Source organism: Moschus berezovskii, chromosome 2, assembly GCF_049115385.1.
Source record: "Moschus berezovskii isolate FMDL1 chromosome 2, NW_MosBer_1.0, whole genome shotgun sequence".
Lineage (NCBI taxonomy): Eukaryota > Metazoa > Chordata > Mammalia > Artiodactyla > Moschidae > Moschus > Moschus berezovskii.
Window position 1 is genome coordinate 7,643,812 of NC_142461.1, and position 14,399 is coordinate 7,658,210.

Genomic DNA, 14,399 nt, shown 5'->3' on the forward strand with positions numbered 1-14,399 from the left:
TTCAAAAGCATCAGTTCTTCAGCCCTCAGCCTCCTTTATGGTCCAGCTCTCACATCCATACATGACTACTGGAAAAAGCATAGCTTTGACTAGATGGACCTTGTTGGCAAACTTAACGTCTTTGCTTTTTAATATGCTGCTTAGGTTTGTCTGAGGAGGCCTTACGAATAGCTGAGAAAAGAAGAGAAGTGAAAGGCAAAGAATAAAGGGAAAGATATACCCAGTGGACGCAGAGTTCCAGAGAAGAGCAAGGAGAGATGAGAAAGGGTTCTCAGTGAGCAACACAGAGAAAGAGGGGAAAGCAATAGAGTGGAAAAGACTAGAAAGCTCTTCAAGAGAATTGGAGACAGCAAGGGTGCTGCTCAACAAATGCTTTTTTTTTTTTTTTTTTTAAGAAACCCACCTTTGTTTTTTGTTTAAGATGCACTTGCTTATTTTTGGCTGCACTGGGTCTTTGCTGAGGTGCCCAGGGGCTACTCTCTAGTTATTTCTCATTGCAGTGGCTTCTCTTTCAACAAATACGTTTTAAATGATTTGAAAACCAAACGCCTTCAGGACCCAGAAGAGAGCATTCCTTAGAGTACAATTTCAGACCCCTTGCCTGGAATAGGGGACATAGGAGGGCTTCCTGTCAGCAGTGAGGGATTTGGGGCAGCCCCATCACTCTCCGGCCAGGCAGGGGCCTCACCTCCTGGACCACATTTTTCTCTTTCATAAAATGAGAATAATGGCACCTCACCCCAGCTGGGCTGTGGTTATTGATTATTCCTGGGGTTGGGGCTGTGTGCCCCTCTCTTCTCTCCCAGTCATATCATCCACGTCCACCTGAAGGAAGACCACCTGGGAGGCAGGAGGTAGGCCAGTCTGGGATAACGATTTGAGCTTGGACTTTGGCGCCAGCTCCCAATTCTGACATTGATTGGCTGTGGATCATCTCTGAGCCTGAGTCTGCTCACCCATCAAATGGGGACAAACAGTAGTTCACAGGGTACGGAAGTCTTACAGTGTAGGAGGTACACACGTGGTTAGGCCTGGACTGCCCTGCTTTGAGTCCTGGCTCTCTCATTTTCTAGCCCTGGGGACCTTAAGCAGGTTAGGTTATTTAACATCTTTGAGCCTCAGTTTCTCAATCTGTAAGAACAGGGTAATAATAGAACCTACCTCACACGACTGGATAAATGACGACACATGAAGTGCTTAGGACAGTGTCTGGCATATAGTAACTGCTACGGATATATCAGCAATTGGTACCATCCAATGGGGCTGTGATGAGGATTAAATCAGAGAATACTTAGAATATGCCCTATCCCAGAGCCTGGTATATGCTATGAATTCAATTGACAAAAGCTGTTGTTTAGCATGAATTTAGCTCAAATTCAACACGTTACGTATGAACTCTTGAGGAAAAAACAAACAAAGCTGGACAGGAACTCCAAGGCTTTCGATCTCACTCTGCGATCTCCTGTGAAACGGGCCTGGGTGGGTGCCCCATGGTGCAGTTCTGGGTGTGTCCCACGCCTGCCTCAGAGAAAGGCGCCCCCTCCCACCTGTTCCCACCTGTCTCCGTCAGAACCCTGTGTCTGCCCGTCCATGCAGGGATCAGACTTGACCCTGGAGAGCAGCAGAGATCCTATCACTGCCCCGGGGCTGACAGGAGGGGTTATAATTACGGGTTTCACTGAAATTGTGGATATGATGAACAGTGCTTTCTATGGCTCCTCTAAGGGCTCCGCAGGCCCCTCCCTGGTCCCTCCTGCCTGAGTGCCCCCAGAAGCCGGCACTCCCAGCCCAGTGACTGACTACTAACTGTGTGTGCTAGGCGCTTTATGTGAACTATCTCATTTTGATCCTCACACAGGGCATCATTTCCTCCATTTTTCAGACGAGGAAACTGAAGCTCAAGGAGGCCAAGTGATCCACACTGAAGGTGGTGGCCAAAACAGGCTCCAAGGTCTTTCAAGCCCTAGGGTCTAGGAGCTTAACCTCCACCCCAGCATGCATCCCACACGGGACCAAAAATCTGTTTGTAATCGTCCAGTTAGGAACCTGGGCTTCGGAACCCAAGAGCCCTGGGTTTGATTCTTGGCTCTGACCGGTGTCATCCTGGACTGTCACATCTCCTCTCTGAGCCTGGGTTTCTTCCCACGTGTGTTGCAAGGACTAGCTGAGAAAATGAATCTAAGTGCCTGGGATAGACAGGGTTCAGTAAGAGTCAGATATCGTTCAATCGCTGCTGTTGTTGTTAGGCTGCATTGATGAACACCACGGAAATCACTGTCGTCATAGATACAGACATCAGAGAGTTAGGAAACCTCTTGCTATTAGACCTGCAGCATGTGACATTTTCAGTTCCATCCAGACCCTGAGGCATGAAGAAGTGGTTTGAGTCACAGGGTTTCCATTTTGCTTTTATTAAGCCATCAAGCTGCCAGCTGGGCAGTAAACAACAGGATCTTGGATGGAGAGCAAATGAAATGGATCCCTGGATTTGCTGTGTGAGTGGCATTCAGTCACTGAACCTCTCTGCTTCTGGGTTTCTCTCTAGATGAACGTGTTGATCTTCTGCCAGGAGGCTGGCAGTGACCGCAGGGTAAAGCCTGGAGCTCTCAGGGGGAAAGGGGTTTTAGAAGTCCTGTGTCGTCCTGTCCTTGTTTCCCTTTTCCTGTCTGTTGTTTCCCTGATGACTACCTGGGAGGGGCAGATGCGCAACAGGGAGGAGCAGAGGGCAGGGACAGCCATTTACTGATCTGGGAGCACCCCTCCAAGACACAGCACCAAGGCTGATTGTCTCCTGTGACCCACTTCCTTCTGTGGCCCAGAGCAAGCATCACCCTAGCTGGTGGTGACTATGCTACAATCGTTTTGCTCCAACTTACTCACCTCTCCCGGCAAGCCAGGAAGGAGATACCACGCCTGGCATTGGGCAATGCCACGGCCCAGGCAGGGCTCCATTAACCCCCAAAATGAACCCCGGTTCCCATCTGCTGGGCCCCACCCGCACTATGCCGGGGCTTCTTCGCTAATTTATGAGCTTCTCCACTTTGCCTGTTATTGTGCTCCTCTTATTAATGAGCGGGCTTAGCATATTCAGGACTTCCTTAATTAGCGCTTCCTCCTTCCTGAGCGTTCTGTCTCACGACTTTTATAGGCCTTTACGGCCTTGCACAGTTTGACATTGTGCCAGACAACTCGGTCATTCCACTGGAAAGCAGGAAGTGCGGGACAGGGTGCAGAGATGCCCACCTCCTTCCAGTGGGAACCACGTCAGCTCAGGCCCAGAGGGGTTCTTGCTCCCGAGGGCCACCAGCCCACCAGCTCCTGTCCATGGAGGGCAAACACCACATACGACCAGCGTGGAACTGGGGGGATTCTGTACACACACTTCTTTCAAAATTCAGAGGCCTCGAGTTTGGTCTTTAAAGGTGCATGCGTGCTAAGTCGCTTCAGTCGTGTCTGACTCTGTGCAACCCCATGGACTGCAGCCCGCCAGGCTCCTCTGTCCATGGGAATTCTCCAGGCAAGAATACTGGAGTGGGTTGCCATGCCCGCCTCCAGGGGATCTTCCCAACCCAGGGACTGAAACGATCTCCTGCATTGGCAGGCGGGTTGGTTACCACTAGTTCCACCTGGGTAGCAGAGTTCTATCTGGTTCACAGCTCTTTTGAGCTTCCTGATTTCTGAGGCGGGTCTGTGGGGCAGCTTTTCGCTCTGGAGGCACTTTTCCCTCAATTTCTCTCTGGCCGAGGTGGGTGGGGGAAGGGGCCGAGGCGAGTGGACACAGTCCCAGGGAACAAGAACGCCTTTCTTCTCATTCCGTGGCGTTCCACACCAGCACGCTTAATAAAACAGGTGCAGGCCCGGCGAATCCAGGCGCTGACTCAGCCCCGACACCTCTTCCCTTTCATCTTGGACCTCGACTGTTTTAACCGCCGCGCTTACTGAGAAGCGAAGGAAGAGTTTATCTCCTTAACACGCCGCCCTGAAGCCGCTGTGCATACCGTGTTCCTCTCCCAGGATACTGGGGCCGTCATTTCTGGTTGTATTAATAATTTACGTGATCTGCCCAAGAACTACTGATAGGGTCATCCTGAAAACAGCAACAGCAAAGCCAAACCATCGATACGGTTATTTTTTCTAGGGGAGGGGGGAAGCAAGTTTATAAAACACAGTGGCTGATGTGCAATTTCATATTTTTGGTGGAAAAAAAAATTTCCACTTAAGGACAGAAGTACAGTTCAGTTCAGTTCAGTCGCTCAGTCGTGTCCAACTCTTTGCGACCCCATGAATCACAGCATGCCAGGCCTCCCTGTCCATCACCAACTCCCGGAGTTCACTCAAACTCATGTCCATTGAGTCGGTGATGCCACCCAGCCATCTCATTCTCTGAAAAATTTCTCCAACAGGGAGGGAGATGGGAGGGGGTTCAGGATGCGGGACACATGTACACCCATGGCTCATTCATGTATGGCACAAACCACTACACTATTGTGAAGTAATTAGCCTCCAATTAAAATAAATAAATTTAAAAAATTTCTCCAACAAACATACATTATTTTTTTTAAAGGATATCTCCACAAACCCCAGGATATCCACGGTTAATCAAACCTGGACTTAAACTGTCTCTCGGATGCAGACCAAACATCTATGTGTCAGTAGCTGATTCCCACTTGTATCCCTCCTTCCTCAACTCAGACCCACCCCCCACCCCCGAGCCCAGGGGGTTGAAGCTAATGAGAAACTGCCGCTCTTTATTTGTGTTTGGCTCTGCAGCACGCTCCCCTCCCGCCCCGAGACCTGGCTTCTTCCCATCGTGCGAGCTGTCACAGAAGTACGTGGCGGTGGGAGTGGCTGTCTTTCTACAGCCCTAAAATGTTTGGTTTCCCTAACCTCTGCTTTCTCCTAAAAGCCTGGGGATTAGAACTACCATCTGTTCTCAGAGGGGGTTTGTTTATAAAAGTTTTCTGTTCAAACCTGGGTTGAGACAAGCAGAATCTCAAATGTGGAACCAGGCTTCTCTCTTCCGTCTGTCTGGGGCTGTGTCCTCTGCAAGAACCAGGAGAAGGCCAGGCCTCAGAGAGAAGCTTCTGGTCTAACTAGCTCCAGTTTTCTCGAACATGGCCTGCCTCCTCCTCACCTGAAGTTAAGCCTTGGTGAAGTCTTGGTATCACCCCACTTTAAGGAAGGAGTGAGTGAGTGAGTGAAGTCACTCAGTCGTGTCCGACTCTTTGCGACCCCGTGGACTGTAGCCTACCAGGCTTCTCTGTCCACGGGATTCTCCAGGCAAGAATACCGGAGTGGGAATTACCATTTCCTTCTCCAGGGGATCTTCCCGACCCAGGGATCAAACCCGGGTCTCCCGCATTGGAGGCAGACGCTTTAACCTCTGAGCCACCAGGGAAGCCAGAAGAGCTTATAAAAAAGATCTAGATGATTGGGAAGATGACAACCAGTCATTCGGGAGTAAAACAGCATTTTTGTTTGATGAAGTTTGAAAACTGATTTTCAAACCCCAGATGATAGTTCCCAGGGGATAAGGAGAAATGCCCTCCAAGCAGGACTCAGCTACTGGACCACTGCTTCTCGGAAGTTCTCCTGTGCCTCCCTTCCAGTCAGAGTCGCCGTGGGCTGTGAGGAGGGCCTTCCGAGTGGCCCAGCACTGCCTCAGGCTTACTGTCCTGCTGCTGTTTCAGCCGAGAGGCTGCAAACTTCCGAGGGCGGTGACCTCCCAGGAGACTATATTCACCCCAAGGAAGGCTTGTGTGAAGGGGGCTGAGGGAAATAGAGTGTTTCCCTCATGAACATGAACTCTGGGACTTCCCCGGCGGCCCTGGGGTTAAGACTCCGGGTCCCACTACAGGGGGGCACAGGTTGGATCCCTGGTTGGGGAACTAAGATCCTACATGCTGGCTGGGGCAGCCAAGAAAAAAAAAAAAAAAGAATGTGGACTTTGGAGCTGGTGGGATCTGGGTTCACATCCCAGCACAGGCTCTGAGAGCTGAGTGGCCTTGAGCAAAGGAGAGCCGTGTGCCCACCACACAGGGCTGCTGCGGAAATCAAGTAGGAGAGCTCTCATGCAGTGCAGAAACGGGAGCCTAAGAGTCACAGGGCGGCACGAGGGAACTCAGCGAGTGTCAGCACCGCTCCGTATCTTGACTGCGGTGGAAGACATACAATATCGTACGTTAGTCAAAGCCACAGTTTGTACACCACCAACACCGAACTGTACTTGATGGAAATTTTTTGAGAAATTGGTTATCTCGATGATTCCTTCTGGTTTTGACATTCTTTGGATTTCCTCACCTGTAAGACAAGAGCTGTTGTTGGAAAAGAATGATAAAACTGACATGCTTTCACATCGTGGTGGGGGAAAAAAAAGACACGTATGCTCTTACAGCTTCATTCATTCACCTCAGAGTCCTGGTCCCGTCTGCCCCTGGTCCCTCCAGGCTTTACCCAGGCCAGGGATGGATAAAGATGCCAGTCAGAGTCTCAGGTGGTGACCTGGAGCAGCCACATCTCAAAGCTGCATCATCCAGGATGGTAGCCCTGGTACACCACGTGCCTAGTGCGGCTTGAAATGTGGCAACTGTGACTGAAGAACTGAATCTTAAATTTCATTTTAACTAATTTACATTTAAGCCTGGAAACTGAATCAGTGTAAAATATTTTCCTATTAAAAACAGCTTTATTCAAAGACAAATATCATATGATATCACTTATCAGGTCAGTTTAGTCCCTCAGTCGTGTCCAACTCTGCGACCCCATGGACAGCAGCACACCAGGCCTCCCTGTCTGTCACCAACTCCCGGAGCCCACTCAAACTCATGTCCATTGAGTCAGTGATGCCATCCAGCTATCTCATCCTATGTTGTCCCCTTCTCCCCTTGCCTTCAATCTTTTCCAACATCAGGGTCTTTTTAAATGAGTCAGATCTTCACATCACGAGGCCAAAGTATTAGAATTTCAGCTTCAGCATCAGTCCTTCCAATGAATATTCAGGACTGATCTCCTTTAGGATGGACTGGTTGGATCTCCTTGCAGTCCAAGGGACTCTCAAGAGTCTTCTCCAACACCACAGTTCAAAAGCATCAATGCTTCGGTTCTCAGCTTTCTTTATAGTCCAACTCTCACATCCATACATGACTACTGGAAAAACCATAGCTTTGACTAGACAGACCGGCAAAGTACTTTGTTGGCAAAGTAATGTCTCTGCTTTTTAATATGCTTCTAGGTTGGTCATAACTTTTCTTCCAAAGAGTAAGCGTCTTTTTATTTCATGGCTGCAGTCACCATCTGCAGTGATTTTAGAGCCCCCCAAAATTAAGTCTGCCACTGTTTCCACATCTATTTGCCATGAAGTGATGGGACCGGATGCCATGATCTTTGTTTTCTGAAAGTTGAGCTTTAAGCCAACTTTTTCACTCTCCTCTTTCACTTTCATCAAGAGGTTTTTTAGTTCCTCTTCACTTTCTGCCACAAGGGTGATGTCATCTGCATATCTGAGGTTATTGATATTTCTCCCGGCAATCTTGATTCCAGCCTCTGCTTCATCCAGCCCAGCATTTCTCATGATGTACTCTGCATATAAGTATCACTTATATGTGGAATATAAAAAAAAATTATACAAATGAACTTATTTACAATACAGAAACTGACTCACAGACTTTGAAAACAAATTTATGGTTCAGTTAAGTTCAGTTGCTCAGTCGTGTCTGACTCTTTGCGACCCCATGAATCACAGCACGCCAGGCCTCCCTGTCCATCACCAACTCCCGGAGTTCACTCAAACTCATGTCCATCGAGTCAGTGATGCCATCCAGCCATCTCATTCACTGTCGTCCCCGTCTCCTCCTGCCCCCAATCCCTCCCAGCATCAGAGTCTTTTCCAGTGAGTCAACTTGTCGCATGAGGTGGCCAAAGTATTGGAGTTTCAGCTTTAGCATCAGTCCTTCCAAAGAACACCCAGGATTGATCTCCTTTAGAATGGACTGGTTGGATCTCCTTGCAGTCCAAGGGACTCTCAAGAGTCTTCTCTAGCACCACAGTTCAAAAGCATCGATTCTTCGGCAATCAGCTTTCTTCACAGTCCAACTCTCACATCCATACATGACTACGGGAAAAACCATAGCCTTGACTAGATGGACCTTGGTTGGCAAAGTAATGTCTCTGCTTTTTAATATGCTATCTAGATTGGTCACAACTTTCCTTCCAAGGAGCAAGCGTCTTTTAATTTCATGGCTACAATCAACATCTGCAGTGATTTTGGAGCCCAAAAATATAAAGTCAGCCACTGTTTCCACTGTTTCCCCATCTACTTCCCATGAAGTGATGGGACCAGATGCCATGATCTTTGTTTTCTGAATGTTGAGCTTCAAGCCAACCTTTTCACTCTCCTCTTTCACTTTCATCAAGAGGCTTCTTAGTTTCTGAGCAAAGGTGGCGGGGGATAAATTAGAAGTTTGGGATTAACATACACACACTACTATATATAAAACAGCTAATTAACAAGGACAGATGGTAAAGAATCTGTCTTCAAGGTGGGAGATTGGGTTCAATCCCTGGGTTGGGACGATCCCCTGGAAAAGAGAACAGCTACCCACTCCAGTATTTCTGCCTGGAGAATTCCAGGGACTGTATAGTCCATGGGGTCGCAAGGACACGACTGAGTGACCTTCACTTTCACTTTTTTTTACTGTGTAGCACAGGAAACTCTACTCAGCACTCTGTAATAACCTACATGGGAAAAGAATCTGAAAAAGAATAGCTATATGTATAATATATTCCTGGATCACTTTGCTGTACCTGAAACTAACACAACATTGTAAATCAAATATACTTCAATATAAAAAATAAATTGAAAAAGGACAAAAAGGTACAATTTTACTGTTTTGATATGACTACATTTTATTTTTAATATATCATTTATTTTTAAAATCAAGATAGAATTCCTATATCACTCAATTCACTATTTTAAAGTATACAACTTAATGGCTATCAGTGTATTCACAAGGTTATGCACCCATCACACTTATTCCAGAGCAATTCATCACCCCCTAGAGAAATTCTGTCCCTAGTAGCAGTCACTCCACACCCTCCAACTCCTAGTCCCCTGACAACCACCATCTATTTCCTTTCTCTGTAGATCTGCCTATTCTGGACATTTTACATAAAAGGAATCATTCAACATATATATATGGTCTTTTGAGCCTGGTTTCTTTCCCTTAGCCTCTGTAATTTTTTCAAGCTTTCCTCCTGTTGTACTTTATTCCTTTTTAAGGCTGAATAATGAAAGTAAAAGAGGAGAGTGAAAAAGTTGGCTTAAAATTCAATATTCAGAAAACGAAGATCATGGCATCCAGTCCAATCAGTTCACAGCAAATAGGTGGGGAAACAATGGAAACAGTGACAGACTTTATTTTTCTGGGCTCCAAAATCACTGCAGATGGTGACTGTAGCCATGAAATTAAAAGACGCTTACTCCTCGGAAGAAAAGCTGTGACCAACCTAGACAACATATTAAAAAGCAGAGACATTACTTTGCCAACAAAGGTCCATTGAGTCAAAGCTATGGTTTTTCCAGTAGTCATATATGGATGTGAGAGTTGGACTATAAAGAAAGCTGAGTGCCAAAGAATTGATGTCTTTTGAACTCTGGTGTTGGAGAAGATTCTTTTTTTTTTTATAAAAGCTTTCATTATGATTTATTTGGCTGCACAAGGGATATTTTAATTGCGGCATGTGGGATCTAGTTCCCAGACCAGGGATTGAACCCGGGGCCCCTCTATTGGGAGTGCAGTGTCTTAGCCACTGGGCCACTAGGGAAGTCCCGGAGAAGACTCTTGAGAGTCCCTTGGACTGCAAGGAGATCAAACCAGTCTATTCTAAAGGAAAGCAGTCCTGAATATTCATTGGGAGGTCTGATGCTGAAGCTGAAACTCCAATACTTTGGCCACCTGATGTGAAGAGCTGACTCATTTGAAAAGACCCTGATGCTGGGAAAGATTGAAGGCAGGAGGAGAAGGGGACAATAGAGGATGAGATGGTTGGATGGCATCACCGACTCGATGAACATGAGTTTGAATAAGCTCAGGAAGTTGGTGATGGACAGGGAAGCCTGGCGTGCTGCAGTCCATGGGGTCTCAAAGAGTTGGACACGACTGAGTGACTCAACTGAACAACTGTATGGATATACTACCTCTTGTTAAGTTACCAGTCAGTGGACATGTAGATTTTTCCACTTTTTGGTCCCTGGTGCTGCTGCTGCTGCTGCTGCTAAGTCGCTTCAGTCGTGTCTGACTCTGTGCGACCCCATAGACGGCAGCCCACCAGGCTCCCCCATCCCTGGGATTCTCCAGGCAAGAACTAGCCCTTGAAAATGTAGCATCCAAAATGAGCTGTGTTGTAGTATTAAAATCTATATCAGAGTTTAACAATTTGTACAAAAAAATAAGATCCCCTCATTAAGTGACTTAGCAGCAGCAGCATTAATGCTTTATGTATATTGACAACACACTGAAGTAATAATTTTAATATGTTAGGTTAAATGTATCATTTTTTATAAAGACAGCCTAAGAACAAGGCAGAGAAGAGTGAGCTGTTGAGGAGGGGGCAGGGGCCCATTCCCCCAGGATCTCACATCCCCTGCCCAGTGCTGAGTCTGAACAGGGAGCAGCGTGGGCCTGGCAGCAAGAGCAACCAAGCTCGGAGTCCCCCTGCCTCGGCACCCAGGGGAGCTCCAAAGAGGACAAGTCCAGGCAGGAGCTGGTAGATGACCGTCCCTCTGGGAGGGGACCCGAGACTGGAATGACTGCACAAAAGGAGTAATTGGAGCGGCCAGTGACAACAGCAGCTTCTCTGAGCACCTGGCCTGTGCCTGGCCAGAGAGTCGATCAAGTCCCCACAAGCTTCTGGGCTCCTCTCCTTGCCCAGGAGGGAGGGCAGTGACTGGGCAGAGACAGAGGCTTCTTTCTCTGGGCACTAGGCAGTAGGGTCCCGAGCAGCCATGGGGAGGCTGGAGCCCAGGCCCTGCTTGGTCAAGTACCTTGCGTACGCATCCGTAGGCAAGTCCATTCCATACTCTGGGCCTCATCAAGACTGGATGAGATGACGTGGAAGGTGTTTTCCAGTTTTCATATTTCAGGTTTCTGCAAAAGTCCTGAGTGAGAGATCGTGAGCTCAGTGCAGGCTTTATCCTTCCTAGCTGTGTGACTTCTCCACTCCTCATTCCCCGTCTTTAAGATGGAAAAGGAATCGCTACCTCACAGTGATACTGCAAGGTTTAAATCAGACAAGTCACTGCTGACACTTAGTGCTCACTATGTACCAAGCACTGTCCTAAGGGATTTGCACAGATGAGTTGATTTAATCTGTTTACCAAACCCTCTAAAGCAGGGGTCCCCAGCCTCCAGGATCTAGTGCCTGATGATCTGAGGTGGAGCTGAGGTAAGAATAATAGAAATAAGGTGCACAATAAATGTAGCACTCTTGAATCATCCGATGCCACCCACCCACCCCACACCACCACCATCCTGCTCCGTGGAGATCTTCCGTGAAACCGGTCCCTGGTACCAAAAAGTTTGGGGACAGGTCTCAGAGGAGTCCCATTGTCCAAATTCACATAGTGAGGATGCTACAAAGCAAGAGTTTTGAACCCAGAACCCCCAACTCCAGGGTCTATTTCTTTACCCACATGCCAACCTGTCTACAGCATGGTGGTATTCCATGATTGTTAAAATACCTCTGGCAGAAACACTACTAAGCCGATAGGGACACCAAGCCCAAAAGGATGAGGTGACGTGTCCTGGGCCACCGCCAAAATGGTGACAGTGCGAAACCTGTCTCCTGGCTCAGAGCTCCCCTATGTATTTGAAACCAGAGTGGATCTCTAGTTATACATGCAAATCTGCTGGCAGATATGTGGCCCTGGCCCAGGCTGATTTCAGGTGATTAAGATCTGAATATTAGGGCAGTGCTTCTGGAAGTGACTTTGCTTCTGTGCACAGTCTCTGAATTTCCTCCAGGTACCATTTTTAGTTGTTCAGTTTTGCATCATTAAGAACTGTCTGTTCAGGGCGCTTAAAGTCACTCTGTCTTTAGAGACTCAGTTTAGCTAGTTTGTGAGTGTTTGTTGTGTGAAGAGCATGTACTAGGCATGGGAGCTACACATGGAAGGAACGGTTAATACCTCCCTGCCCTACCCTCTGGGAGTTCCAGTTGAATCAGACAGATAGAACAAATCCCCTTGCTCAAGAAAATTGCTTATAGATGGACCAAAATGATAAAAACCAGTGTTGGTGATGATACAGGGAAACAGTCACTCTGGTTCCCTCTTGGTGGGAAAAGAACTCAATATAACCTTTCTGGAGGGCAGTCTGGTAACAGGTATCAAAAACCATAAATTTGTACCTACCCTAAAACCCCCCTGAAATTCTACTTCTTGAAAGTGGCTCCAAGGAAATAATGATGACTGGACACAAAGGTTTAGTCATAGTACACGTAGCATTTGTTTATAAAAATAGAAATACTGGGTACGTCCTGAATATCCATCAGTGGGGGACTGATAAATGAGGCCATATCTTCCATACAAAGGTCATAATGGAACATTTGATGTTGGAAAGAGATTCACATTGTTGGCTAGTGGGGGTAAAAAGCAGGTTATAAACAGGATCTATGGTGTGACAGCAACTTTTTTCAAGAATCTGCATTTGCTATAAGAAGAGCTAACATTTGTTGAACTATGGATGGACGTTCATGACATTGTACAGGAGACAGGGAGCAAGACATCCCCAAGAAAAAGAAATGCAAAATAGCAAAATGGCTACCTGAGGAGGCCTTACAAATAGCTGTGAAAAGAAGAGCCGTGAAAAGCGAAGGAGAAAAGGAAAGATATACCCATTTGAATGCAGAGTTCCAAAGAACAGAAAGGAGAGATAAGAAAGACTTCCTAAAAGATGATGCTGTGAAAGTGCTGCACTCAACATGCCATCAAATTTGGAAAACTCAGCAGTGGCCACAGGACTGCAAAAGGTCAGTTTTTATTCCAATCCCAAAGAAAGGCAACACCAAAGAGTGCTCAAACTACCACACAATTGCACTCAATCTCACACACTAGAAAAGTAATGCTTAAAATTGTCCAAGCCAGGCTTCAGCAATACATGAACCGTGAACTTCCAGATGTTCAAGCTGGTTTTAGAAAAGGCAGAGGAACCAGAGATCAAATTGCCAACATTTGCCGGATCATCGAAAAAGCAAGAGAGTTCCAGAAAAACATCTATTTCTGCTTTATCGACTATGCCAAAGCCTTTGACTGTGTGGATCACAAGAAACTGTGGAACATTCTGAAAGAGATGGGAATACCAGATCACCTGACCTGCCTCTTGAGAAACCTGTATGCAGGTAAGGATGCAACAGTTAGAACTGGATATGAACAGCAGACTGGTTCCAAACAGGAAAAGGAGTATGTCAAGGCTGTATATTGTCACCCTGCTTATTTAACTTATATGCAGAGTACATTATGAGAAACGCTGGGCTGGAAGAAGCACAAGCTGGAATCAAGATTGCCGGGAGAAATATCAGTAACCTCAGATATGCAGATGACACCACGCTTATGGCAGAAAGTGAAGAGTAACTAAAGAGCCTCTAGATAAAAGTGAAAGAGAAGGGTGAAAAAGTTGACTTAAAACTCAACATTCAGAAAACTAAGATCATGGCATCTGGTCCCATCACTTCATGGGAAATAGATGGGGAAACAGTGGAAACAGTGTCAGACTTTATTTTTTTGGGCTCCAAAATCACTGCGGATGCTGATTGCAGCCATGAAATTAAAAGAAGCTTACTCCTTGGAAGGAAAGTTATGACCAACCTAGATAGCATATTAAAAAGCAGAGACATTACTTTGTCCACAAAAGTCCGTCTAGTCAAGGCTATGGTTTTTTTCAGTGGTCATGTATGGATGTGAGAGTTGAACTATAAAGAAAGTTGAGCTCCAAAGAATTGATGCTTTTGAACTGTGGTGCTAGAGAAGACTCCTGAGAGTCCCTTGGACTGCAAGGAGATCCAACCAGTCCATTCTAAAGGAGACCAGTCCTGGGTGTTCATTGGAAGGACTAATGTTGAAGCTAAAACTCCAATACTTTGGCCACCTGATGTGAAGGGCTGACTCATTTGAAAAGACCCTGATGCTGGGAAAGATTGAGGACAGGAGGAGAAGGGGACAACAGAGGATGAGTTGGTTGGATGGCATAACTGACTCAATGGACATGAGTTTGGGTACACTCCGTGAGTTGGTGATGGACATGGAGCCCTGGTGTACTGCAGTTCATGGAGTTACAAAGAGTCGGACATGACTGAGCGACTGAACTGAACTGAATTGAACATTTATTGAGTCACTTTTAGGTGTT

General features: G+C 46.7%; 1 long non-coding RNA gene across 1 annotated transcript in view; it reads right to left on the bottom strand.

The window, feature by feature from the left end:
• Nucleotides 1–6,671: 6,671 nt before the first annotated feature.
• The window catches only part of LOC148778460 (uncharacterized), a 29,043-nt gene continuing 21,315 nt past the window's right edge, over nucleotides 6,672–14,399 (bottom strand). Inside the window, exons 3-4 of the long non-coding RNA XR_016039054.1 lie at nucleotides 11,042–11,155; nucleotides 6,672–7,594 (exon numbers count right to left, since the gene is read on the bottom strand). This is a non-coding gene — a long non-coding RNA (uncharacterized LOC148778460). The remainder of the gene's footprint in view (nucleotides 7,595–11,041; nucleotides 11,156–14,399) is intronic.